Raw genomic sequence first — 12,489 nt, 5'->3', positions numbered from 1 at the left:
CTTGTTCAAGGGAAAATGAAATGAATGCTCTTTGAAATGCAGTTTTCATCTTTTCAAAATTAAAAAACATTACATTAAAGTAATTATGCAGGAATTATTTTTGAATTCCTAAAAATATCACATTTCACTCATGTGTAGGCCTGATTCCATCTAACGCATGTTTTATTGATATATATTCAGTCGACTTTCTTTACAATTAACGGATAATAATAATGATATTTAAACAAGTTATATCAAGCAAACAAATTTTATAATTGAATGTATAAGGTCATGATTGTATGTGCATTTATTAATATTTAAGCACATCCTCTAGACCTGAAGGAAGGCAAAATACCCTAAAACAATAATAGAAATACTTATTAAAAGTGAATACTCGCATAAGAAACGAGAATAAAGATCAACAATGCAAAGGCAACGTTCACATGACGCAGGCTTCGACACACCCGAGCCGGACACCATGAAGGCAACAACACCGAAAGTGGACATAAGGGTGACAAAAGGAGAGGGACACGTAAAGTGTGAAATAATAAAAACTACAACGGGCCCATAAAACAAAAAATGAAAATAACCTTTTCGTTGTTTTGTTTTTTCAATTATCGAATGCATTTACCCAGTCCACTTCCTACAGATTTCATGTTTTTGTTACAGTTTTACAATAAGCGCATAGTAATTGAATGTCAAACACACTATAAGAAACTAAGTAACTTTTTTAACTTCGTACATAGAATAAGAAAACCATGTAAGAGATATTGGCAAAAGTTGGTACTTTTTCGTTGACACTTTTGATGATTCTGTCGTACAAAAGCTTAAAAAACTTGACTAACATTGTGGTTAACATATAATTTGATTTAATTCTGATATGTTTAAACGCTTTTGTAACGAAATAAGTATAATTTGTGCAACAAAATGTACTATAAAAGAGATATATAAGTTTTGCATAAAATCGGCGGCCACATTGGACACCATCTTTAATTCTGAAGAGATATGAAAGCGAACTTTTTAAAAAAATGACTTTTTGTAACACAGAAACTTTATACAGTACGCTCAGCGCGACTTTTTCAAAACCCGCGTGACCCCGCGGATGAGGTTTACCGCGGACGAAAATTTGCTCAGATATTGTCCGCGTGACCCCGCGGACAGAAAATTTTCACCACCGCGGACATAAATCGGCGGCTGAAACTGTTTCCCCCGCGGAACGCAGCGGTAAATTGCGGAGGAACGCGGCGGTCAAACACCGGTCAACGCGGTGGAAACCTTAAATTTTAAAAATTAATTACTGTATTTAAACATCAGTATACGTACGTACTGTAACATGTACTGTACATATAACTATATGAAAAATTTGTTTGTTTGTTTTCTTTTTTGTTGTAATAAAAGTACATGTACAAATGCAGTGTATTTCTTGTTCTTCTTCTTGTTATTGTGTTGGGTAATGTATAATATGTATTCGACATTAAGATAAATCATTGTCGTCGCAACTTCATGGTAGTGAGAAACTTGAAGTCAAATAATGAAAAATTCGGCATATGACATTTATGAAAAAGATACTACAACAATTTATATGCCAGCTTTTGTTTCTTATTTAAAAACTTTGAAAATGTAACCCTCAACAATTTATTCAGGCACTATTCCAGGACGTCTCTTTCATGCGTTTTACTGTTTCTGTTTATTTGCATGTTGATCATAAAGTCTTATATTTTATTTGGAACATTAAAAGAAAGCGTTTATTTCACCAAAATATACATTAAATGATATTCTTGATTTATCTAATTACAGGTGTGAGCGTAATGTATATGTTTTGAAGTTTGTATCAACTGTTGAAGTTTATTTTCATTTTTGTTTTAGTAGTTTGTTTGTTTGTTCTTTTTTACAGATTTTTTTTTTGCAGAATTTTGTTTAACTTGACGTTATACTTTTTGTTATTTTATTATGAACAGCATGTACATACATGTATATAAGGCAAACGAGCACATGGCAGTTATTTTCTAAGAACTTCCATCGCCCGATTTTCAAGTTAAAAATATTTCATTTTATTTTTATCTTAAGATATTATTGTTAATGGGAATAATAGTATTTGTAGACAACATGTAGTTTTAAGTATATACAATTGAACGTAATTGTCTTTGCTTTCTTGTATTTATTATATTAAGTTTTCATTGAAATTAATTCCGAGGATAATAATGTAATTTTATAATTTGTAAAAGGCAGCCTAATTATTATTTTTTTAATGGGTGAATTTGTGTCAAACAAATATACGGTATGTACAGTATACAAAAACTTTTTGGCAAGTGTCATGCATATTTCTCATGTCCATTTTCGACGGGGTTTTTACTGTAAAAAAACACAAACAAACAAGTGTACCCGTTTTTAAAGAATATAATTGCATACAAATAAAATCTTATAGATGGTTTAAATATCTTTTTCTTTTATTTCTAAGATATGTACATGTATTTTATTTTTCTTGTCTTGTATTCACACTCATCGACCTCTTACAAGACATGTACTGTAGCGTCAGTCATCATTGAGAAATCAGCACAAATGTCCTTTTTTTATACTAAGTATCATATTTATGGCTCCCATATAGTTTAACAGCAATAATACGTTGAGAACCACAAGGAATGAAAAAGTAAAGATGACAGTGATAAAAGACGATTTCAGTTGTAAAAATATTGGTATGTGGACGAATAGTTTTATGGACGTTTATAACAAAAATATTAAAAACAACAACAAAAACAGGTACAGCGGTAATTATGCCGTTCAAAAAATTTAACGTATAATAACATTTAAGGAGACGATTGTGGTCAATTTTCAAGTCATTGTGTAAAAAAGATGACGTTAAAAAATAATAAAACGTCTATTATTTTTGGAGGTTAATTTATACTGACCAACTGACCATGGCGTTCCCCCGCGGAAAACGGGTGACTGATTTTATCGACGAATGAAGAACGGTCGTCAGAATTTTGTCCGCGGTGGAAACAACTGAACACCGGGGATCGCGGGGGAAATTAGGCTTTCATCGCGGACAAACCCCCGCGTTTGTCCGCGATAAAAAAAATCGTCCGCGGTGGTATCGCGGAAAAAGCAAAACCCGCGGTGAGCGTACTGTACATGTTTTAGTGTAAGTTTCAGCTTTGTACAAAAAATTGACTTACTGGGCAATTATGAACGTCAAATTTATATGTCGGCCATTTTTGAATATACGGACATCTTGAATGCGCATATATATTTAAAGACCCACTTCACTTTTGTGATCTGCATAGTCTAGAGAGATGATTTCCTGAAAGTTTCATGCTTGTATCACCATTTGCACTTTTTTGACAGTAAAGATCTTATTTCCCGCCACAATAAAATTTAACACACTTAAGAATTATTTGTTAAGTTTGTTAAACCGATTCTCTTATACGGGCCTGAGATATGGGGTTTCACTTATCTTTCTCATCTCCTGAAATATTTCTTAAGGTGACAACAGACACTTTCCGTGGTACTCACATAAATGTCATTTAAACCAACTTATTTTAGTAATAATTGTTATTTATTTAATCTTTGTGCATTAAATGTCGTTGATCATCATAGAAAATAACATATTTGAAAAAAGTGCCTTTGTAAATGATTGATTTTTAATAAAAAGTCATTATTTATTTTTTTGTCATCAAACTTTTGGAAAATAAACATACTTATAATATCTGGGGAACCGTGTCTCAAATTTTTCTATCTTTTCTCAAAAAAATATTACGTAACGTCAAACATTTTATGCGACTTTTTTCACCATACATATTACGTAATTAAAGATAATTAAGTCGCTGATTGAGCAAACAAATATCCCTGACACGGTTCCCTCCGTAAATGAATTCCCTTTCATGTGCTTTAAACCGCATGGTAATTGCTTGATTATTAAAAAAGTTATGCCGATTCAAAGTTAGTCCGACCCGCATCAAACGAAGTGTCATAAATCGGCTGTTCTCTCTCGGACCCCTACGTTTCACGCTAAATAATTGCATAATACACAAATATCGCACCAGAGAGGGCCACAAGTTGCGGTAACATACTCTAACAACATTTTATGACACAGTGACATCTGACCAATTAAAAAGTTGCTGATTAATATCAGTTTATAACAGAAATTTCTTCAAATCTTAACGTGATTTACCGTCCGTCTGGTATCGGTCGCACATGTCACGTGACTTTCGGTAAAATTTGAGGCACTCGATGGGGGAAAATGGAACGAATTTGCGCACCGCTAGCGGGGTATTTAATTGTTTCACTTTTGAAGTTTATTATTATTATCAGCAGCATTATTATTATAGTTTACCAGTGTCACTCTGTCTGTGTATTCGTGTATGAATTTCCGTTACAATATAAATTAACATAACAAAAAAACTGAGCTTCTGACAGTCTTTTGAAGTCCATGGTAGATGTACAAATAAGAACGGGGTATTATATATTTTCCTCCAAATTGATATAAATGCTTCACATATTTTAATAGAAATAATAGGTATCACTCGATCATTATGATCTGACCTTCTTGACTTCTATTAACATGAATATCATCTATGCACGACATAGAGATCCAGTTTCTACTGGGATATACAAAAAATTCCATACTTTGTCACTGTGTTCGATTTACTGAGGAACAATTTATTCAAAGCATTCACTGATAATATATTTTATTATCTTTTTTATTGATTCGTAGAGAAATAATCCTTCTTAGACAACATAAAAAATGTTGTCTGTTTTTGTTGTTGTTTTACTTGACATTGTTAGAAAACGAGGTTGAATGTAAAGCAAGCCCTTGAATCCGTACAAAAGTCCATAAACTCAATGTAATATCTATCAGATTAACGTGACAGACAAATTATTTTCACACAATATGGATATTTTAGCAACTATATTTTCAATCGTGCGATTTGCCGCTATGCTTAATTATTTATGTTTCATACATGATGTTACTAAATTAAATTTGGGCCCAAATTTTTTATTTTAAAAAAAAAGGGTAAATAAAAGGTGTCATATTCAAAAAATACGGTTTTTTTAGATACAGAATTACAGTAGATCCAGTAGGGCCCGGTAACAGGGATAATAACTACCGATTTCCCTTTTATCCCTAAAGGGGGCGGAGCGTTTCGAAAATTTAAGTTAACAAAACAATAAAATTACAGGTACCTTTTTTAAAAACTTTTAAAAAAACATTTTTTGGACTAATGTTTTCCAAAATTAAAAACACGAATGTTTAGAAAAAGTTGAAAAATCTCTAAGCACCAAACCCTTTTTTAGGTTTTTTTTCAGTATAATTACTCCTTTTTCATAAAGGTAGAAAATATTAAAAGTTAAATAAAGAAAATAAGAACATTATTTTATTAAAAATATTAAAACCTTGTTTTTATCCAGTTTATTTACAGTTAAATTTTAAAAAACTATTTTCCTATACTAATTTTTTAACTGCAAAATTTGGAGACTCGAAAACCTAGATTTAATTGAAACGGTACAAAACAACTTCCAAAGAACTATTACATAAACCCAAAAGGTGCGCCATACTATATGCTATGCGGGAATTTGGACGCTACCTAATGGAAATAGTCATTAAATCGAGGATGGTAAATTATTGATGTAAATTAGTTATGGGTAACTTAAATAAAATTCCTAAAGTATGTTATGATATAATGGTCAATTCTAACACAAGTTATAAATTGTTACAGTGTATAAAACAAATTTTAAATAGCACAGTTACAACATACATATGGGAAAACCAAATGAATATTAATCTTAAAAATTTCAGTATGACAATGAAAAGTACATTAATTGACCAATTTTTGCAAAACTGGAATAGTTCACTCACATGTTCTTCAAAAAGTCTGAGCTACCAATCATTTAGAACCGACAAAAAATTAGAACCGTTACCTAATTATCTATGATTGACTTTAGAACAGGTAACCACAGACAGGCATTTAACCTTGTTTTAAACTAGAAATGCGCCCATAAGACACGGGTGCTCATACACACCACTGTTTTTCTCCATCGTATTGACTCAAGGTCAAACATTTTTGGGCTACATGTGCCACAAGTTGAAAACTAAAATCTTATACTAAGTAAAGGGCAAGGACGTTACAAATACTGAATAAATCCACAAGCGAACATCTAAGTTCATACGTATACATGCTCACCAAAATTCTTCACAGTGATGTTGATCATTATTCCTGTAAAGTTGTTTGCACTCAAGGAACAAATACCACAACATGATGGAATAGTTTTCACTATTGCCAAGGGCAATTATTCTGACAAAACATATAAATTCACAAGCAAAACTCTTAGGTGCACAACTTCACATGCTGATCAACATTCATGTAAAGTTGCATGATTATAGGTTAAATTCATTTTGAGCTTCGCACGATACAAGCTAAAAATTGCAATTTTTACGAAGTCAAGGGCAATAAGTCTAACAAAACAGAATAAATCCACAAGCGAAACCCCATATGCACAACTTCACAAGCTGATCGACATTCTTGTAAAGTTTCATGACTCTAGATCAAATACGTTTTGAGTTACGTGTGACACAAATTGAAAATGGTAAATGTTTACTAAGTAAAGGGAAATAACTCCTAAAATACTGAATATATCCATACGAAAATACACAGGTGTACAACTACTCATGCTGATCAACATTCCTGTAAAGTTTCATGACCCTAGATCAAATAATTTTGAGCAACTTAAAACACATGTTGAAAATTGTATATATTTGATAAGTTAAAGGCAATTACATTAACAAAACAGAATAAATCCACCAGTGAAACCCCAGGTGCACAAAAAACACATGCTGATTAACATTCCTGTAAAGTTGCATGACACTTAGTCAAATATTTTTTTAGCTACGTGCGTACCAAAATGAGAACGGACGGACGGAAAATCGGATACAGGTAAATTTAAATACTCCCCTAAAGCGTGCCTACTTTAAAAAGTTATTATATAGTAAATAAAGTTCCGACATTAACTATAGGTTTGATGACCAACATTTGCTGTATCTGTTGTCTTTTTCTTTGTCACTATTGTTGTTTTGTTTTGTTTTATTTTTTCATTTGATAAATAACATAAACATTGTTGTTTAAATGTATTCGTTATTCTGTCCCGTGGCATTATGCTCATTTACCTTACATTGATAAATAGCTAATTAAAATATGATAACCCACATATTGTTAATATTTTAGATAAATTATCATGTTCTTAGCACGTTTGTAACCTGATTTACCAATAAAGAGTATTGAATTGTATTGTATTGTACTAAAACTCCACAAATAGAGATCATTCATACTCTATTTTGTAAATCTAATGTTTAGGTTAAAAAATCTCTTCTAAGAATGATTTTATATATGGTGAATTTTGTTGAACTGATCTTAATTCACAGCGTATGTTTAGAAAAATCAAATATTGGTTAAAAATTACAATTAGTAATGATGGAAAATAAATCAAATTGATTTACTTGCAAATGGTAAGTGACATACATAAAAAACAAGGGTAACAAACTAGGAATCTTAAGTCAGAGATGTTCTAGGAAGTTGAGGATTTTTGGCTAGCTAAGGGTGTTGGTTACCAAACCCTGTTCACATCGAAGCTAAAAAAAGAATTTCAGATGTTTTAATTTATGGACAATTCGTATATCATAACGATCAAGATTTTTAAAGTATTTTCAAAAGCTGAATATAGCTTTTATCTGAAAAATGTTAATAGAAGGAAATACCTGACAGCTTTAACCAAATTAAGTGTTAAACAGGTAGATAGAGTAACATTTCCTTACGCGACAGATTAAAAAAACTAGAGGATAAATTTCACACATTGTTTATATGCGAATAATATACTTCTATTTAGACAATATATCAAATAATATTACGTGGTTCACCAAATATGTATAAATATCTTGAAAAAAGTGATCCCCGATAATCATTTTAACTGCAGAACTGATTAACTCTCATTCAGTACAAATTGTAAGAAATCTAGCAATGTTTATCTATAACGCCTTCGATGTTCGAAAAGAATCTACAATACAATCGTAGAGATTAATAAATAAATATTTATTACAAGACTTAAAAATTCTTTTGTTAATTTTTTATATGTTCTTTTTATATTTACCTATTTTCAAATTTTGTTTGGTACTATTTAAATCATGTTCACTATTCTTTTTTTCCAAATATAAAATTTAACATGAAACTATCAGCAGTAAAAAGTCGCGAAAACAGCACCAATGTGGACACTGGTCTGTTTCAATACTGATACATGTAGTAAAGGCTAATCACTTATCTAATATGATCAAGTATGTAAAGGGATATAAGAACTTAGTTATGTCATACACTTACACTTATTACTTTATATTAACCTTTGAACATCACAACAGATCTCTGCAAACATTAATGCTGTGAAGTAAGTGGAACAATATTGTGTTGCCATGGCAACTTGTAGATATACGACATCTAGCCAGATATATGATATCTTAATTGAATCCATCCGTCAGAAAACATAGATGGAAACCATAATAGGACAAGGAACCAGTTTAAAGTTCGGATAATATGAAATTAAGCAAAGCCTATGAACGGAGAAGTCGGTTAAAAAATTGATCATTTTTATTTTACATTTTCCATTTTAAAATTTTCATTCGATATTTTATGTACTGAATCCGTACATTCTGGTTCTTTGTCCTTTTATGGTTCCCGTAGAAGTACGCAGGACACCAGCCTATGCATCCGTTTATACCTCGGCTTTTATGGTTATCTAGTATTCGAAAAGATGCGATTGGCCAGTTTCTCATAATTTTGGAGTACTTCCGGCGAAAGTTTTCAAAACAATCACCATCTCGCGTTACGTTTAGCTCGTTTTGCGAGCAGGCCGGGCCTGCTCTTCGACTCTTAAACGCCATTGTATGTTTGTTTGATTGGGTTTTATCTCAAACCGACACAGTATAGGTCATATTGCGACGTTCCAGCTTTACTGGTGTAGGTGCCCTTCCGTTTATTATTTCAGGCACGAACGGGCACCTGAGTAGAACCACCGTGGTTTAGTAAGCTAGCTTTATAGCTTCCTCACATGAAAGAATCCAAAGTCCCTGTCGGCGGTGAGGGGCAAGTGGTTTGAAGTCAACGACCCTAACCGATCGGCCACGGACTCCCCTATTGAACGCCATAAAAAGAAGTTTATTCTAACACGCACGGCATTTTCCCCTATTGAATATGGAAGAACCGAAAGTGTGTATTATTATGCAATAGCATCATTGATGACGTTCTTTATTTAGACATGTAACGTTATCATTATACATGTGACGTAACCACTAACAATGCGACGCGCTGAAAATAAGTGCGGAAGCAAATCAGGCCCAATTTTGATTAATATCAGGTACGCCAGCATTTATTTGTTGATAAATCGTTGATTTTATCGCTGGATAACATTAATTTACTGTTTGTCGTTTGCCTATGTCCCTTGATATTATTCCTTGCATCCGAACTTCAAACAGTGATGTTATAGAGCGATATAATCACTATTTGGGATGCATTATTTCTAATATAGTTCTTCGTAAAAAAGGACCCAAAATGTATAGTTGTGTAACGAACTCTCAATATCTAAAATAAAAACAATTAAAAATGAAAAACATTAAGGTCATCTCTTCCGCTGTGACGATGACAATTTGACCGTCGTCATCGTCAACCAGAATTTGTTAAAACAAATCTCCCAAGGAACCTCACGGGAAATTTAGCTATACTTCAAATAAATAATCCCTAGGTGGTCCTCTACAAAAGTTATAAAATGGTTGCAAGTTGAGACATTAGTTTGTCGCAGAACCTAAAAATTGACTTAAACTATGAAATATTTTAAAATCTTCTTCTCGGGGGTAAAGAATGGCCCCGTTCTACACTTTTCTCAGAAACTACAAAGCTAAGGTTAAAATACTGAAAGTAGCAAACCTTTGTGATCATCTGCAAAGTTATGTAAATAATGCCCCTGGGGGTTCAAATTAGCCCAGCATCGGGATTAACTGAGTTTATATAGACTTGTACAGGAAAATACATCGAAACTTCTTTTGTGAAACTTCAATGCCGAGAGCTTAGACATTTGACATGTAGCATTACCTTGTGTATATCTACACACAAAAGTTACCCATCCCTTGATGGCACTTAATTACTTAGTGAATATTTCTAAAAAATCTTCCCGGGATGTACAGCGCTTAAAACTTAGATGATTGGCATGTGGATCACCTTTTAGTCCTTTATAAAACTAATAAAAACCACGTCCCTGGGTTAAAAATAAGAATCGCTCTGATGGTAATTTAGTTTATATAGACTTGTATAGGAAATACATGTTAGTAAACGTTTGTGAAATTACCATGCCAAGAGGTTAGATATTTGTCATAAACCAATTGCTAGTGGATCCTTTCAATAGCTATGTAAGTCATGCCACTGAAGTATAATACAGTAACGCCGTGGGGTCACAAAATAGTAGAATGTCTATAAATTCCTTTTCCCTGAATTCACAATGCCAAACGTTTAGATATTCTTCATGTAACATCACCTTTTGGTTTTCTACAAAAAAAATATATATCTTGCCTCTGTAGTCACAGTTTGTTCTTGTCCCCTAGGTCACCTTTTTAAAGAAATACGCGTTTATAATTAAACACATGTAATTAAATCTTCTTGTAACTTACCATGATGCTTAGATATTTCCAATGCAGCATTTAGAAGCAGACATCTACAATTATTACACAAATATTCAACTTGGGTAAAAGATTACAAACCCAGAGTGACCTCATAATTAACTGTAACATTGAAAATAATAATTGCGATGTTTTCTTGCAATGCAGCTAGGGTCATCATGGCGCTCTTCTGGTGAGATTGTGCTCAAACTTTAAATATAAATTGATAAATACTAAATACTCATATTATTATGAATTTAAAAACAATGTCCACAATAGCAGCGTAAAAATAAAAGCAAAATGCTCACATAAATACAAACACAAATAGCCTGAAGCTTTAACAAATGTTTTAAAGTCACGAGTGGCCACGAGTTACTAAGTCGTGGCAACGAGATAAATAATCAATCAGATTACACTATTTATATGAATTTTCCTAATTAACTAGACATGTGCTATTGTACAACGATTCCCCTACTTCACCAGCATGTGAGAGTGCCATTCAAACAACTTATTGACAACTTATCAATAATTCTACATTTAGAATCACTGTGACCCTTAATGTTGACCCAATGACCTCGAAATTATAAGATGTCATCTACTGATCAGGTGCAATGATCTTTCTGGGTTATATAAACCATGGCTTATCCCTTCTAAATTATTCATCAGACAAAGATTTTATCTTATCGGCTATCTACTGTCCATGGGCAATGTCCCTTCCAAATAAAATAAATCAGGACTTATTCCTTCTCATGTTACCGTATAAACAAGGTTAGCAGGCTGTAGTACGTACAAACTGACCAATTCGATCACAAAATTGTCCCAACAAAGGTCATTAGTCAAAATTAATGTCTGATGGGCATTGGAAGGTGACTTTCTTATATGATCCTAAAGACAAGTTCAAATTGAATATCTTCAGTATTTTCAAAGAATAATGTTGCATGTAAAAGTAAGTTGTTAAGTTTTAAAAAATTCATAATATATATAGTGTATTTATCTCGTGGCCACGACATAGGTATCTCGTTTCCACGCCTTAGTAACTCGAGGCCACGACAAAGTATATCGTGGCCACGACTTAGCTATCTCGTGGCAACGATTTAGTAACTCGTGGCTACGAAATAGTATCTCGTGGCAACGATTTAGTAACTCGTGGCCACGACATAGTATCTCGTGGCCACGACATAGTATCTCGTGGCCACGATTTAATAACTCGTGGCCACGATATAGTATCTCGTGGCCACGAGATAAATAAAAACACACACATGTCACCTTTGTGCCACCGTAATTTTGACATATGAATAGACGTATTATAGACTTTAAAGGGATAGGTCTAACGTCATATGGTATGGAGAAGGACTGTTGAATCCTCGCTAAAGAAACAATGAATTGAGTTTAATGCGTTTTACTACTACATTAATGTTAACGCTGATGCAATCTGATAATCCAACGTAAAAGTAGATATTTCCGCATATTTCGTCATCCTAAACCTTAAATAGATAATCTTAGTTATCATCTAACACGTGCATCATTTGAAATCATGAACTAATTTCCTCCTCAAAGTATTCCAGGTAGTTAAGTAGGGTCCAAGAAGGTTATCCGCCTCCTACCAATTAACACAGGAAATTGTAAATTAGGCAAAATAAGTATATGTATTGAAATTGAAACAATTGTTTTCAGTCCCTGTAATTATCTTTATATAATATAATGAATAATTTGTGTATTTGTTTCGCAGTCATTTTTTCTCTGCGCAAAGAAGATTCATTCCTCATACAATACAGGATCTATTTTTACTTTAATGTCATTTATATTTTAAATGATTGGTTCGAAAATAT

The sequence above is a fragment of the Ruditapes philippinarum genome, unplaced genomic scaffold (genome assembly GCF_026571515.1).
Source record: "Ruditapes philippinarum isolate M1 unplaced genomic scaffold, ASM2657151v2 ctg7_1_1_1_1, whole genome shotgun sequence".
NCBI lineage: Eukaryota > Metazoa > Mollusca > Bivalvia > Venerida > Veneridae > Ruditapes > Ruditapes philippinarum.
This window is presented reverse-complemented; position numbering follows the sequence as displayed.